General features: G+C 46.7%; 1 protein-coding gene across 2 annotated transcripts in view; it reads left to right on the forward strand.

Annotated features, from left to right (window-relative positions):
- Positions 1 to 4,148: 4,148 nt before the first annotated feature.
- GDPD4 (glycerophosphodiester phosphodiesterase domain containing 4) overlaps positions 4,149 to 12,774 on the forward strand; it is a 37,666-nt gene continuing 29,040 nt past the window's right edge. For both annotated transcript variants that reach the window (XM_069883295.1, XM_069883296.1), the window contains exon 1: positions 4,149 to 4,269. The gene's annotated coding sequence lies outside the window, so the exon portion shown is untranslated. The remainder of the gene's footprint in view (positions 4,270 to 12,774) is intronic.

Here is a 12,774-nt window from a genome sequence, read left to right on the forward strand (position 1 = left end):
CTCTCTGTTCCCAATGCCTCATTTTCTTCCATCTGCACAGGAAGGGAACTCCTGTGTGACAACCTCAGAGGGGTGTCCAGAGGCTACAGGTGCAATTATTGTTATTTCTGCGGCACCTCCCCCAGATCTTTGAAGTCTTACTTCTTCATTCCTAGATTTAGTACCTTATCCTTATAGCCCCTGAGTGTCTTGGGGTAAGGTTTACAGGGAGGGGTGGTACCTTGTGTCAGACTGGTTGATCTACAAAGAGAGAGCTGGGGTTGAAACATCAGTAGAAGTTTTGGACAACACACACTTTCAGGTCTGACCCAGACACAGTGAGCTGGCAGCTAAATACCAGTGGGAACAGTTATTCTGTGTGCAACTACAAGATGTTTATTTGGGAGCAAAATGGGGGAATTGGTGGTAGGATAAGCAATAAGCTGTGAGGTACAACAGAGATGAGATGTCCCTTGCAGGGAAAACTGCAGCACACCATGCAAATGATGCTTTTACTGGGTTACTCATTTTTAGCAGCACCCAGAAGACTTCCACATACCAATTCCCAAGCTCGTCTTTCGGAGAGTTCTGTAGCTTGAACAAGGTGAGCAGGGAACTTGTCCATTCCTGGGGCTGCAATGCCCTCTCCTGGCGGCTGCACTGGGGATTCGTTCCCTTTAATACTGCCCAGTTTTCATGAGCATCATGAGAAGCAGCTTTTAATGTTTCTTTTGGAGGATGCAGGCTGAAAATAGCCAGCACACACCAGCAGGGATAAGGAGATGCTCGTGACATGGAATTTGTTACCCTGGTAGTGCATTCCCCTGCAATCACCCCATCTCCATCTTTGCTCCTGTCTCATTTCTAAGTTATTTACACTGAACATGCTGAGGCAGCCTCCTAAGGCAAATGTACTCTCCCAGGCCAATATTATGTGTGAGCCATGGAGGACATGCCCTCTGCTTCCATCACAGCACAGGCACAGCACATCACTGGCTGCATCAGCAGTGTGGGCTTTTGCAGACAGCCCTGTACTTCTCCTGGGTCTGGTGGGGTTTTCTGGCACACCATGTCCATGCTGATGTACTGGTTAAGTTTGATAAAGGAAAAGAAACATCTCAGCACTGTGCAATGACAGCTGGCAGGGTTGAAAGAAGCTGAGGCACTGCTGCACAGAGGCTCAGCTCCTCTGAACACGGCTGAAGTGAACCAGGACCCATCCCTCATTCCACACCTTGTGCCCCCAAACCTGCATAGATTTGGGGTTAGCAGTTATGCTGGCAATCAAGGTCACAGAATCACTAGGTTGGAAAAGATCCCCAGGACGATCGAGTCCAACCATTCCTATCAATCACTAAACCATGCCCCTCACCCACCCGTCTTTTAAACACCTCCAGGGAAAGTGACTCAACCGCCTCCCTTTGTGCCCCTATCCCATCCTCTGTACCTCCACCAACTGATACCTCTGATTTTTGGTGGGTTACTGCTTGATGCAAAAGATAAACGTTGCTTGCCCACGGCTGCAGGGTCTGTGCCCGCACACTGCCACCAACTGCAAGAGTGAGGGCCAAACTTTAGATCAGTTCAAGTCACCTCCTCCTTCTGCCCCCACCTCCTTTATCTTTTCTGGAAACATCAACACCATAAATGATGCCATTTCTGTAATTAATCTTGCAGGGATGTCATTACCTGCATGAGTCACATGCTCTCAAGGCTCTGCAGCAGCTTGTTGTGCAACTATGTGTTGGAGAGGGGACATCCAAGAATGGCCAGGGAGGGGGAGAACATCAGCCCCTTTGTGCTGCCAAGGCAGGGCATGTCCTAACCAGCGTAGGACATAGGGTGGAAGGATGTGAACATATCTATTTCCCAACAAAATACTCCAAGTTGTGGCTGGCAGCTGGGCAGAGAGATTGTCCCCAGTCCCTGTTTGTGCCATGTTCTTCCTGGTTTTATCTTCTCATGACACAAATGGAGACAAAAACTCGCTGGGGTTCAAGGCTGACCTGCCCTGTTGATGTCCTCGGAGTGGATTTGTACAGCACCAGTCCCATGCAGGCATTCTCTTTATGGGCTCATAAACTCTGAGGCTGGGCTCCTGTGGCAGGACTCCAGCTGATTCTCACTTACCTTCACGGTCAGTTGCCAGCAGGGTTAGGACACTGACTGTGACACTGGGTGAGGATTCTGCAGATAAGCTGGTGAACTCTGAGCTGAAGATACTGAAGCCAGAGCAGCCTGTGCCTGGCCAGAGAGTCCTTTGCCAGGTGTTTGCAGAGCAAACTGTGGCAGTGAAGCCTTTGCCTCTCTCTCTCCCCAGAAGCAAAAACATGGCATTATTTTAGGGCAGAGAACTGTATATTTGGGGTTTTCTTTGCTTCTTAAAGATGGGTCTGCGGTTTTACTTTAAATTACCTTTTCCTATTTTCAGGACTCTTCCCTCCACTGCAGGGAGCTTTTTTGCACTGACGATATTGCTCAACCCTGCCCCTTATGCCCCATGTATGCCTTGGAGTCCATCCATGCCAAAAGAATGCAGCAACTGGAAGAAAGGCAGTCCAGGCAAGGATGATGGTGAAACCCCTTCAGAAGGTATTTTGTGGAGCACTGACTTTGCTGTTGGCTTCAAGGGCAGAGAAAAACTGTTGGGCTCTTCACCATTCCTCAGACCTGCTGGGCCACCCCCATGCCATGCCCCTTTCTGGCATGGACCTTCAAGACCTCAGTGTAACCTCATGATGAAGCAAGACTCAACACAGCCACAAATATACAAGGAGAAATTCCAGTGGATCAACTTGGGAGATTTAAACTGCAGGGTACCTTAGAAAAGCTGCTGTTGCTGCTCCCTATGTACCATCAGTGCCATCAGCCTCCTTAACCTCACTATTTCCTGCTCTGTTTATCAGGTTTCCAGGAATCAGACCATGAAGTAAGTAATATTCCTAGAGGTTCATACACGACCCCATTCGTCTTTACTCCAGCCAGCTGAGTGTTAGCTGGAAGGTGACTGGCAATAAAACCAGCTGGTTCTAACTTCACACCTTGCGGTTCCCTTGAATCAATCTATCTATCTATCTATCTATCTATCTATCTATCTATCTATCTATCTATCTATCTATCTCTATCTAATATTCCAGTTCCGTAGGGATATCATGGTATTTTAGGATCTAGTGCCAAGTGAGGGTTTGCAACACTGCTATTAAAATAAAACTCTCACGTGACTCGTTTGCCATTAAGTTTCATAATGAACAAGGGTGTCACCTCTGTAGCTCAGCTTCTAATTAAAAGTTTCAATTTGTAATGTGAGCTGCCCAAAAACTGCTGGGCCATCGTTTCTGCCATCTTCTTGTCCTCTCTGTTTGCAAGGGCAGTTTCCTGATTTCGCTTTTGAGGGACCCTCTGATCCATCTTTTCACCCAGCAATAAAAATCCCAAGGTGAGAGACCACAAAAACGAAAAAAACACACCACTGGTGTTTCAGAGAGCCCTCTGGAGCTGGAAAGCATGTTTCTTTAGCCACTCATGCAGCGAAGAGCTTTTTAGTTGCAGGAGGAGCTGCGTGAATCTGTGCAGCTTCCTAACCCGAGAAACTTGATGGTGGGATTTTGCCTTTCTAAAAGTCCAGGGCACCTTGGAAGTTACAAAATACAACCTCACAAACTGCTTTTGTTGTACTGACCTTCCCCCTCCCTCCCCTCCCTCACTCCAAAGGAAGTTATGTCTCTAATAAGATTTAGATATTAAAGCCCAAAACTGTTGCACGAAATAAGCAGGTTTTGCATCTGGGTTAGCTCAGAAATCTGGTACAATGAATTCCTGCCTGGGCTTAAGGCCATGGGAAACATGGAGGAGGTTCGGGAGCTTTATTTCTGAGGTCAGCAATGACACAACTTGCCCAAATCTCCCTCGGGCTATTTCTTCAGACTACATCCTTTGGACATTTAATTCTGCCAAGGCAAGATCTGTACAACAGCCTCTCCTGTTCTGGATAGGCAAGGGATGAATCAAACCCAGGTGTGCCTGCAAGTCCCCAGTGTCTCCCAGAGCCGTGCAGGGAACAGCTGCCTGTGTCCCACGACGAGATGTTAATTTTTCCAGCCTTGAGGACTGAATTTATTAAGCCCTGCGTTGCCCCTCCTACCGTGGGAGGGACAGCTCCAGCAGCCTCTCTAATACTAGGTGTCACACAGCGATGCCACCATTCGGGTCCCAGAGTGTCACAAGCAAAGGACACAGCAACCCAAGTGCAGCAGAAAGCAAAAATAACCTTTCCACGTGCATGCCGGCGAGGTAAGTTTCCTCCTCTGTCCTAACTCTTAAAGATGCTCCTGCCCGATGAAATACATCCCCGCTTGCTTTTTCCTGTCTCCCCTAAAAGTTAGCACCATGGGGGAGGGGGTCAGATTTCTTTGACTTATCTTTTCTTTCCTTTGGACTTCTGAGTGTGTTGGTTGGGATGCGACAGTGGGTGATTGACTCGGCTTCTGCCTGGATTGCAGTGGGAAACAAAGCCCGAAGAGCCAGAGAATAGGGAGAAGTGGTAACAAAAGGGGAGCGAAGCGGGTGATTTGTGAACAGGGAGGGTTTCTGATGACTGGCTGAGGAGGAGAAGGTGCTCAGCAGTCCAGCTACACTCTCGGAGTCCCTGCTGGATAAGTTGGTTGCGACCTGTTGAGGAGAGAAATGGGATCTGGGATGAGATGTGAGTGCTGGGTGGCTCATAGGGCTGCTGGAGCTGGGGCAGGGGTGAGAGGGAAACCACGGTCGACCATTCACAATGCTTGGGATAATGGACTGTTTCCATAGTAAAAGAGAGAAAGGAGCCTCTCTCTTTTTTCCCTTGAGCTCTCTTAGCGTGTGAACGGAGAGGTTGACTCAGGAACAAATAACCCGTGAAAGGGTAACATCTGGGAACAGCTGTAAATAATCAAGACCTGGTTGGAAAGGCTGGAAGCAACTGTCTGGTCCAACGTTTGCCCTGCCGCTGCATGTCGCTCTGGGAGTTTTGATGGGCACCTGTTTGGAGAGCAGCTTGGTTTGCAGATGAAAGTGGGATTTGGCACTGGACTTAGTCTGCTGCTGCTGTCTGAATTTTTAGGCATCAATTTTAGACATAACTGTAACTAGCAGTGAAATGGGGGAATTTTTACTTCTAGGAAAGAATGAATTTTAGTTCAGAATTGGGTGCTCAGCTGACATAAACCTGGGGATTGGCACCAGGCCAATGGGGGAAGGATAATGGAGATTTTGATGAGCAGCAAGTCAACTCTGTGGTGTACATCACCTCTTTTTCACTGCTATACTTTCTTAGGGAATCCTGAACTCAAAGCATAGCATCTCTCAGGACTTATCCTCTAGCATGTGATACCAGGTGGAAGGCAAGAGAGAACAGAAATAATTCCCTACGGCTGCTCAAAGCTTTTAAGCTGCATTTAACAACAACAAAAAAACATAGTGTACCATGGGACCAGCTGGATTTTAATTAAAAAAATGTTCTGAATGTGAGGGGAGCCAAAACTGCCACTTCCTTTCCAACTTTGCTGTTGATATGTTTAAAAGGTGCACAAGATTTCCAGGGCAATTTGAAAACTTTACAGAGAAATGCAAAGATGGGTGAAGCAGATCCTGTGACATTCCTGTGCCATGACATTGGACCGAGGAGGTGACCGAATAGTGTCTTTTGAGCCTTATGTGTCATTTGTGGCAGTGAAAATGCAGTTCTTTAGACTTGGTGGTTGTGGTTTGTTCCGAGATCACCTGCAGCTTACAAAGTGCCTCTGTGCAAATTCTTATCACACAATTGTGCTTAGTGTGATAAAGTTATCAGACAAAATATAGGAAAAAGCATTTTAAAATAAAGTTTGTGGCCCTTTGACAATGTGCACTTAATTCACTTGCTATGCAAGATCCCAGAAACATTCCTTCTGGAAAATATTTCTTGTTGTGTGCAAATGGCTTCAAAAGTTATTACCTATCAGCTGAGACATGTGTGCTTCTGCTTCCTAATATTGTGGAGCAGATCCTGTCCGGTTGCAAAGCCGCAGCTTGGTGGCTTTGCATGGGGGACAGGCTGGAGGGAGCTCTGCAATGGTTGCTCTCTGAAGACTGCAATGCTGTGCATGCAGCAATAGCCTGGCTTATTTTGAAGAAGGAGGTCTGTGCCTCATCTTGGGGTGATGATTTATTATTGGGCTTGTAGGACTGCCCAGACTTCTCTGTGGCTTGTGAAAATGAGGATATTGGGCTATTTTTAAAAAGAGTAGACGGGATAAGAATTTGCAAAGATCCTCTGGTCTCCAGATCTTACTTAAAGAAAAGAAAGGGAGGCAGCGTGGATAGAGCAGTGTGGAATCCATGGCAGGCTGAGTCTTGAGGGCAGCATGGGCTTGGCTCCTCATTGCAATGTTTGCTGCAACTCCGGATACCATAAGCAAGAGAGCTGAGCAGGCTGCCTGTAGGTGCTCTTCTCTTCAGCCTCTTGTCCTCACCCTGTTCTTCATATGCTGAACCCCCAGCTCCCAGCAGTGTTCAGGGAGGAACCATGACTAGTTTGGTGGCTGAGGGTTTGTCTTTTGATACAAACCCTGTACACAGAGGGTGGCCTTGGCTCATGTTCCCTGTGACTCTCCTCACCAGCACAACACTGGCATCTCTTGTGTTTCTTGTCCTCTCCAGGAAAAGGGGGGAAGGAGAGAGTGATACTTTAGAGGGCTGAACAGACTGAAGACGCCCATTTCCTGGTATGATATTAGTCCTATTCTTCTGTCGTTGTTTGCCTTCTAGGTCTTTGTGGTGTTCCCAGGGAAGATGCTGTGTTAAGCATGATGAGGACCTGCTGTCAGGGTTAAGATGGATTCTCCATCCTTCTGGCCCTTTATCCTTCTGGCCCAGGTTCTTCCTGGCATTTGGGCAGTTGTAGTCTATGCGAATGCAAGATAAGCTGTAGCAAGAGAGATAGGTGAGAAGCCCTGTCCTGTGATCTGTCCTCTGCAGGTATGGTGCCAAGGGAAGGCTCTTGGGGCCATAACAGTGCACCAGTTATTTTCTTTAGTCAATGCTTACATAAGAAGGCGACAGGGGTAAGAAGCTAACCATGATGATGGTGCACTATAAGAGCAGCAGGCAGAGGGAGAGGGCAGAGGAAGGATGTTGGGAAGGATGTCTATGTGTGTGAATGAGGAGACAGATGGTTGTGCCTGCTGCTCATGAGGGCAGTTTCAATGTCAACTCCACTGTTGTGTGCAAGAAAGAAGAACATACGTGTAAGAAGGGCGCAGCACGGGAGCAGCTCAAAGCGTCACTGCATGCCTGCACACTCAGGCTGCCGTCTCATTGCTTGTGTAGAAATGCTTTGGAGTCAGTCCCTTCCTTACTCTCCCACTTCATTTCCTCTGTTTTCCAATGCAACTGTGAGCAATTACTTGTTTCTCCAGCCTCCATCTGCTCTAATTAGGCTGGAAGTGCCTGGAAGGCTTTCAACCCCCAGACGTTTGTACAGCACTGAGCCTCTGTGACAATAACGGGTCCAGTCCTCTCTGCTTCTGTGGCCCCTGCTGCCACCATTAATTCGGTCTGGTCCTTTCGGCAGCCGCTCTTAATCTCTGAACTTATCTTGGAAGTTCTCCAGAGCTGGAGAAATAAAAGACACCTTAGAAAAGGGGAGACAGGGGAAATTGGCAAGAGCAGTTGCTTTTTAAAAGACTACTTATTTCTTAAGATGTTCTTACTACTGATTAACCTTTGCTCCATGACTGCTTTAATTGATTCATGCCTTAAAACAGTCAGAAAGGTTCTGTGGGGTCATGGTGGCTGTCTCCTGTGTTCTCTTTCCTTGCAAATCTTTTAAGAATTTTTGGTTGCGCAAAACCCAATTCTCAGGAGAAATCCAGGTGAATGGCACCAACCCCTTTACCTTCTCTGTCCTCCAGGTTTTCCATCCCCCATCTTAGTTCTTTACCTCTGGGACCTCATCCTTCTGTCACTGCTGTCACCTGGCAACCTGCTACCAAGCTGAGCCTGTCCCATATCCCTCTGCAATTCATAGCAAATGCTATTTCGAGGGATGATTTTTTTGGCCCTTGACCCAGTCACAGATATCCAGGGCTAGCTCTCAGTACTGAAGGAGCTAAACTTAGAGGGAAAAATAGCAGGGCAAAATCCACTGTGTGCTTGGTGTTGCCTAGCTCTCCCAGATCCTGATGAGCACTTTCCTCATCCCAGTGGCTGACAGCTGCCTCATCTGAGCTTTCCTGTGTGGGTACCTTCCAGGTAGCCATGAACTGTGGTGCCTATACCAAAGCAGTTTATCAAGCCCAGGATGCAGAAGTTCCTTGAATGTGAGCTGAAAGATTCACAGTGTTGAACTGGACTTGTTGGATTTGAGTGACAAATGCCTCTTCATCTTGGGTTGGGTTCATACACTGGCACTCTGGACACGTGTGGGACAGTTCATCTGTCCTATTTAGACATTTGCCTTTGTACGTAGTGTCCTTGGAGTCGTGCCCATTTCTCTTTGCTGACTGTACCAGGGTCTCAGGATGACCATTCAAACACAGAGGAGATGAGTCCAAACAGTCTTCCAGAAAGACCAAAGGAGGAATGACAATTCCCACCCCAAACTCTGCAACTAAATAAATTGTTCCCTTCCCCCACGCTGCTGGGATGTGAGTGTTGCTGGGTGCTGATCCAGCAGAGTTGAGTGTGCTGGGTGTCCTGGGCCCTGAGGAGGTCCATCAAGGTCCTGTCCATTGGTTGTCTGCACGGGGCAATGCCTGCACAATGAAACTCACTGATCTTGCTGGCTGGCTAAGCAGTCTTACGCTAGCAGATGGACGAAAATCAAATGAGCTGTACAGTCCGCAGCTGCTGCTCTTGCTGCATTGCTGGCGCAACTCTAAGTTGGGAAACTGAGGCACAGGGTGATACCTCCACTGCATCACTGGTTGGTGTTAGTTCAGGGAATTTGTGTCAAGTTATTATTGTGCTCTGAAATGAGTTCAAAAGGTTTCTGAGAAGGCTTATGCACAAATGTGGTAGTGTTTAATTAACTAGAAATCATTTTTCCTCTGGGAGCTGCAGAACCACATTCTTAGGGTGCAAAAACACCAGCCCTTGTGCATTTGGAGAAACCTCTTGCTGGTGGTACAGAAAATCTCTTTTCCTGCACTTTCCTCCCATCTTTGCAGGGATGTTTTACTCCAAGATCTGAACTTTAACAGCCGTAGCTTGGAGGAGGGCCAGCAGTGGGGGCTTCAGTGTGGTGGCTATCCAGTGCTCCCACCCTTTGTCTGGGCTGAATAGCGCTCTGCAGAGCTGCTGTGCAGAGATATGCAATCTGCAAACCTCTTTTCTTTCCCCCTCTTGGCTGACGGACAAAGTCTTCCCTTGGAAACGATGCTCATGGTGGTATGCTGCCCTTGGTGGGGCAGTGGGGCTGGAGAGGGTCCCCCACACTGCATCTCAATTTCCTTGCCTACCCTTAACATCGGGGAACAAAGAACTGCTTAGGTATTCACAGGAGCATAGAGGGACTCAAGCCAGGGCATGCTGAACTGCACAAAGTGGGATTTATCTTCAAAGAAATACTTCCTCCCTTTTTGAGCTCCTTTATTTTCCTTTTTTTTCCAAGGGATTTATTCCTCCTCCCTCCCAGGCAGGCATTGAGCTGTGGAAGCACTTTTTGCCTCCCCATGGTGGCTTTTTGAAGGTGGGAGAGCGACTTTTTAGAAAGCCGCAGGTGACCCAGGGGCAAAGACTGGGGCTGGACCCCATGTGCTGCACAGGGATGACCCAAGCATGGCTTCACACATCACTGCTGGTGATGTTGTATGGCCACAAGCACAGCAAGGACACACCACTTCCCTTTGGTTGATGAGGCCGAAATGTGGGGAGCAGCATTTCCCCACAGACTGGTCATGCTAAGTCTACATTTTCAGGCTTGACCTGGAGGTATGAGGTCACTGATGTTCCCAATTCCCTCTTCGGGTGAGCAAAATGACACCTAGACAAGGATATCTTGCTGCTGCCAGTGGGGACCAATATTTGGCTGGGTGGTGGAAGGTCTCTGTGTCACCACTCCTAGAAGGTCATATCTCCTAACCATTTCTGGGACTAATTTTTGCCTCTTAGCACCTGTACTTCCCAGAGAAAGGATGCCAACTTCCACAAAGGGCTGACCATCCTTATACAAGGGGTGCCCAAGACTGAGCTAAGGTGGGGACTAGAACAAGTTCATGGATTATATATCATATGTATGAAGAAACTCCAGGTCGAAGAGGGAGGGCACAGCTGATGGACTGGCATCAACAAGGACAAGGCTACTTTAAATTTTGCCCATTTTTGTGATGCTGGGAGCATGCCCATAGACCCTATTCTTGATTCAGCGCCTTCTTACACCAGGAGACACGTGAATAAACCCTGGGAAAATAATTCTTGAAAAAACACATAATTTGATCTGTCCTGTGGGTAGGTGAATATACACTTTTTAAAAATAAAATTTCTGATGTACTAGAGGTTTTCAGGCCTTTTCATTGCCAAATCAGGCCCAATCTACATTTTAGTACAAAGGAAAACAGATGTGAAATTACAAAATTCTGCTGTGTTTGACTCAGCATTTGTTGCTGGATTTTGGGGCTGCTTCTGCTCAGCCAGAATCTCCTCTTCCCCATTACAATCAATAAAGCTGAGAGCAATTACTACCACTTGAGGCTAGGAGAGCACATGGCTCACCCTTTCCTTCCTTGGGACAGGAGTATCCCTGCCCTGGAGCAGTGAGCCTCCTGCCCATTCACAACCTGGACCCACCATGATAGAGCAGCTGCAGCTTCAGTCTTTGGGACCCTTTTAGAAGGGCTGTTGGAGCTTTTGAGACGTTCTAGAAGGAAGAAGGGGAGATGCAACATTCTACAAGGAAGGCTGGGGTGGTGCTTTTCGGAAGAAAAGTAGAATGGGATGGAGGAACCTCTCTAGAACGTAGGTGGGGTGGACCTCCTAGAAAGAAGCAATCAGTCAAAGATAATTTAAACACAGACCCCACTCAACAGCTGTTCTGGGAATGGCATCTGGTTCCCCTTCAAAGGAAAATTCCCCTAGCTCATACTGTTCTCATCTATGCCAGATCCATGCTTTTGCTCCTCAAAATGGAAGGGTGCCAGTGGTACGCAAACCTCTGCATAACCAAAACATCTCAGCCCTTTTGTTAGGCTTCTGAGTAATAATAGAGGATGCAATATATTTGAGTCCAGCCAAAGAGACGACATTTGTGAAAAGTATTTCTCCACACCTTCTTTTTCTTCCCTTTTTTTAAGAGCTACTATTCGTCAGCTTTATTCAAAACACTCATTTTACTCCTAGCAGACGAGAAGGCGAATCTATTGTAGTACTGTGAGAGACTTTCACAAACATGACGATGTCCCCTTGCCTGTTTCCACATGAAGCTGACAGCATTTGTATAAAACCCTTTGTAAATGCACTGAGACTTGGCCAGTAATTTTCTGGGCACACATTTCTTAATGTAGCCCATGAAGTTCTTTGAAGATGAAGAAAAGCAGCTGTAATTTCTAATGCCGATGATTCTGATTAAAAGAGGTTTCTGCAAGTGATTGTGGATAATGAGTCATCCCCAGCAACTGGACATTGGGGACAAACATACTCCAAACATGAGAGACTATCGAAAAAAGTACCTTGAAGGAGCTGAGAGACACTGAACAATTTTGGTGGTGGGTTGAGGGAGAGGAAAAAGTAATCTGTGAATAAAAGTAGTTCAACTTTGGAGCTTTATTTGCTATGATGGTCACTTTGGAAAAATGTTGGGATTAAAGTGCCTTTTCTAAATAATCATGGCCAATGTCAAAATAGATCCCGCTTTGGAGTGAGGCTTGCTTCACCATTCAGGAGTATGTGTAGAAGTTTGAGGCCAACACCAGGGCTACCGGACCCATATCACTCATCCCCAGCAATGGAGGTCCTTCAAGGGCTTGACAACTTGATGGTTTGTCTTAGAATATCTTGCTTTAAAACATTTACATGTGACCACACATGAATCCTGGTCTCTGAAGATACTGGGACTGAAAACTGAACAGGCCATGCCAACCACTTCCAGGACAGCTCCTGCTGAGTGTCTGACCTTTAGACTGTAGTGCAAAGAGTCCTCTGTGATGGGGATAAGTCTCTGTGCATTCCTAAGAGATAAAGAATTTCAACTTAATTGGTTAATTTGGTAGAAATGCATTTGATTACTTGTGTCTGTTCAAAGTGTGGTGGCATATTAGAAAATGCAGGGCATTAACCTTGGTGAAAACTAGAGCTGATTCATGAGGAGATGTACCACAACAAATGAAATGGAGAAATATTGTCACTGCAGTCACAGGAGCAGTTAGTTCTTGTTAACCCCTTCTATTTTCACACTCATGTGTTAGTTCTTGTGTTAAGCCCTATTGTTTCTTTGTGCTAATGGCTGTGATCTTCCACCACAAAGCCAACAGCTAATCAGTTCATGAGACATACTCAATACATGTTTGTCCCAGGCTGCACATACCCTCTGGGATCCCACACAGAAGTAAGGTATTACTAGGGCTTACAAAGAAATTGTTGTAAGTCTTAGTGATATATTATAATTACCAACTGCCAGGGAAAGGAATGGATCTAGAGTACATAACCTATCGTAGGGAGATTATGACTGGCTTCATTTTATTTGATCCTTTTCCTTCCTTGTGTTAAACCTCATTCATTCCTTGAAAATAAACTGAAGGCACATGATGGTGAAATATAAGGGATCCTAGCCTGTGATCCAGAGCC

Source organism: Phaenicophaeus curvirostris, chromosome 1 (assembly GCF_032191515.1).
Source record: "Phaenicophaeus curvirostris isolate KB17595 chromosome 1, BPBGC_Pcur_1.0, whole genome shotgun sequence".
In the NCBI taxonomy this organism is placed as follows: domain Eukaryota; kingdom Metazoa; phylum Chordata; class Aves; order Cuculiformes; family Cuculidae; genus Phaenicophaeus; species Phaenicophaeus curvirostris.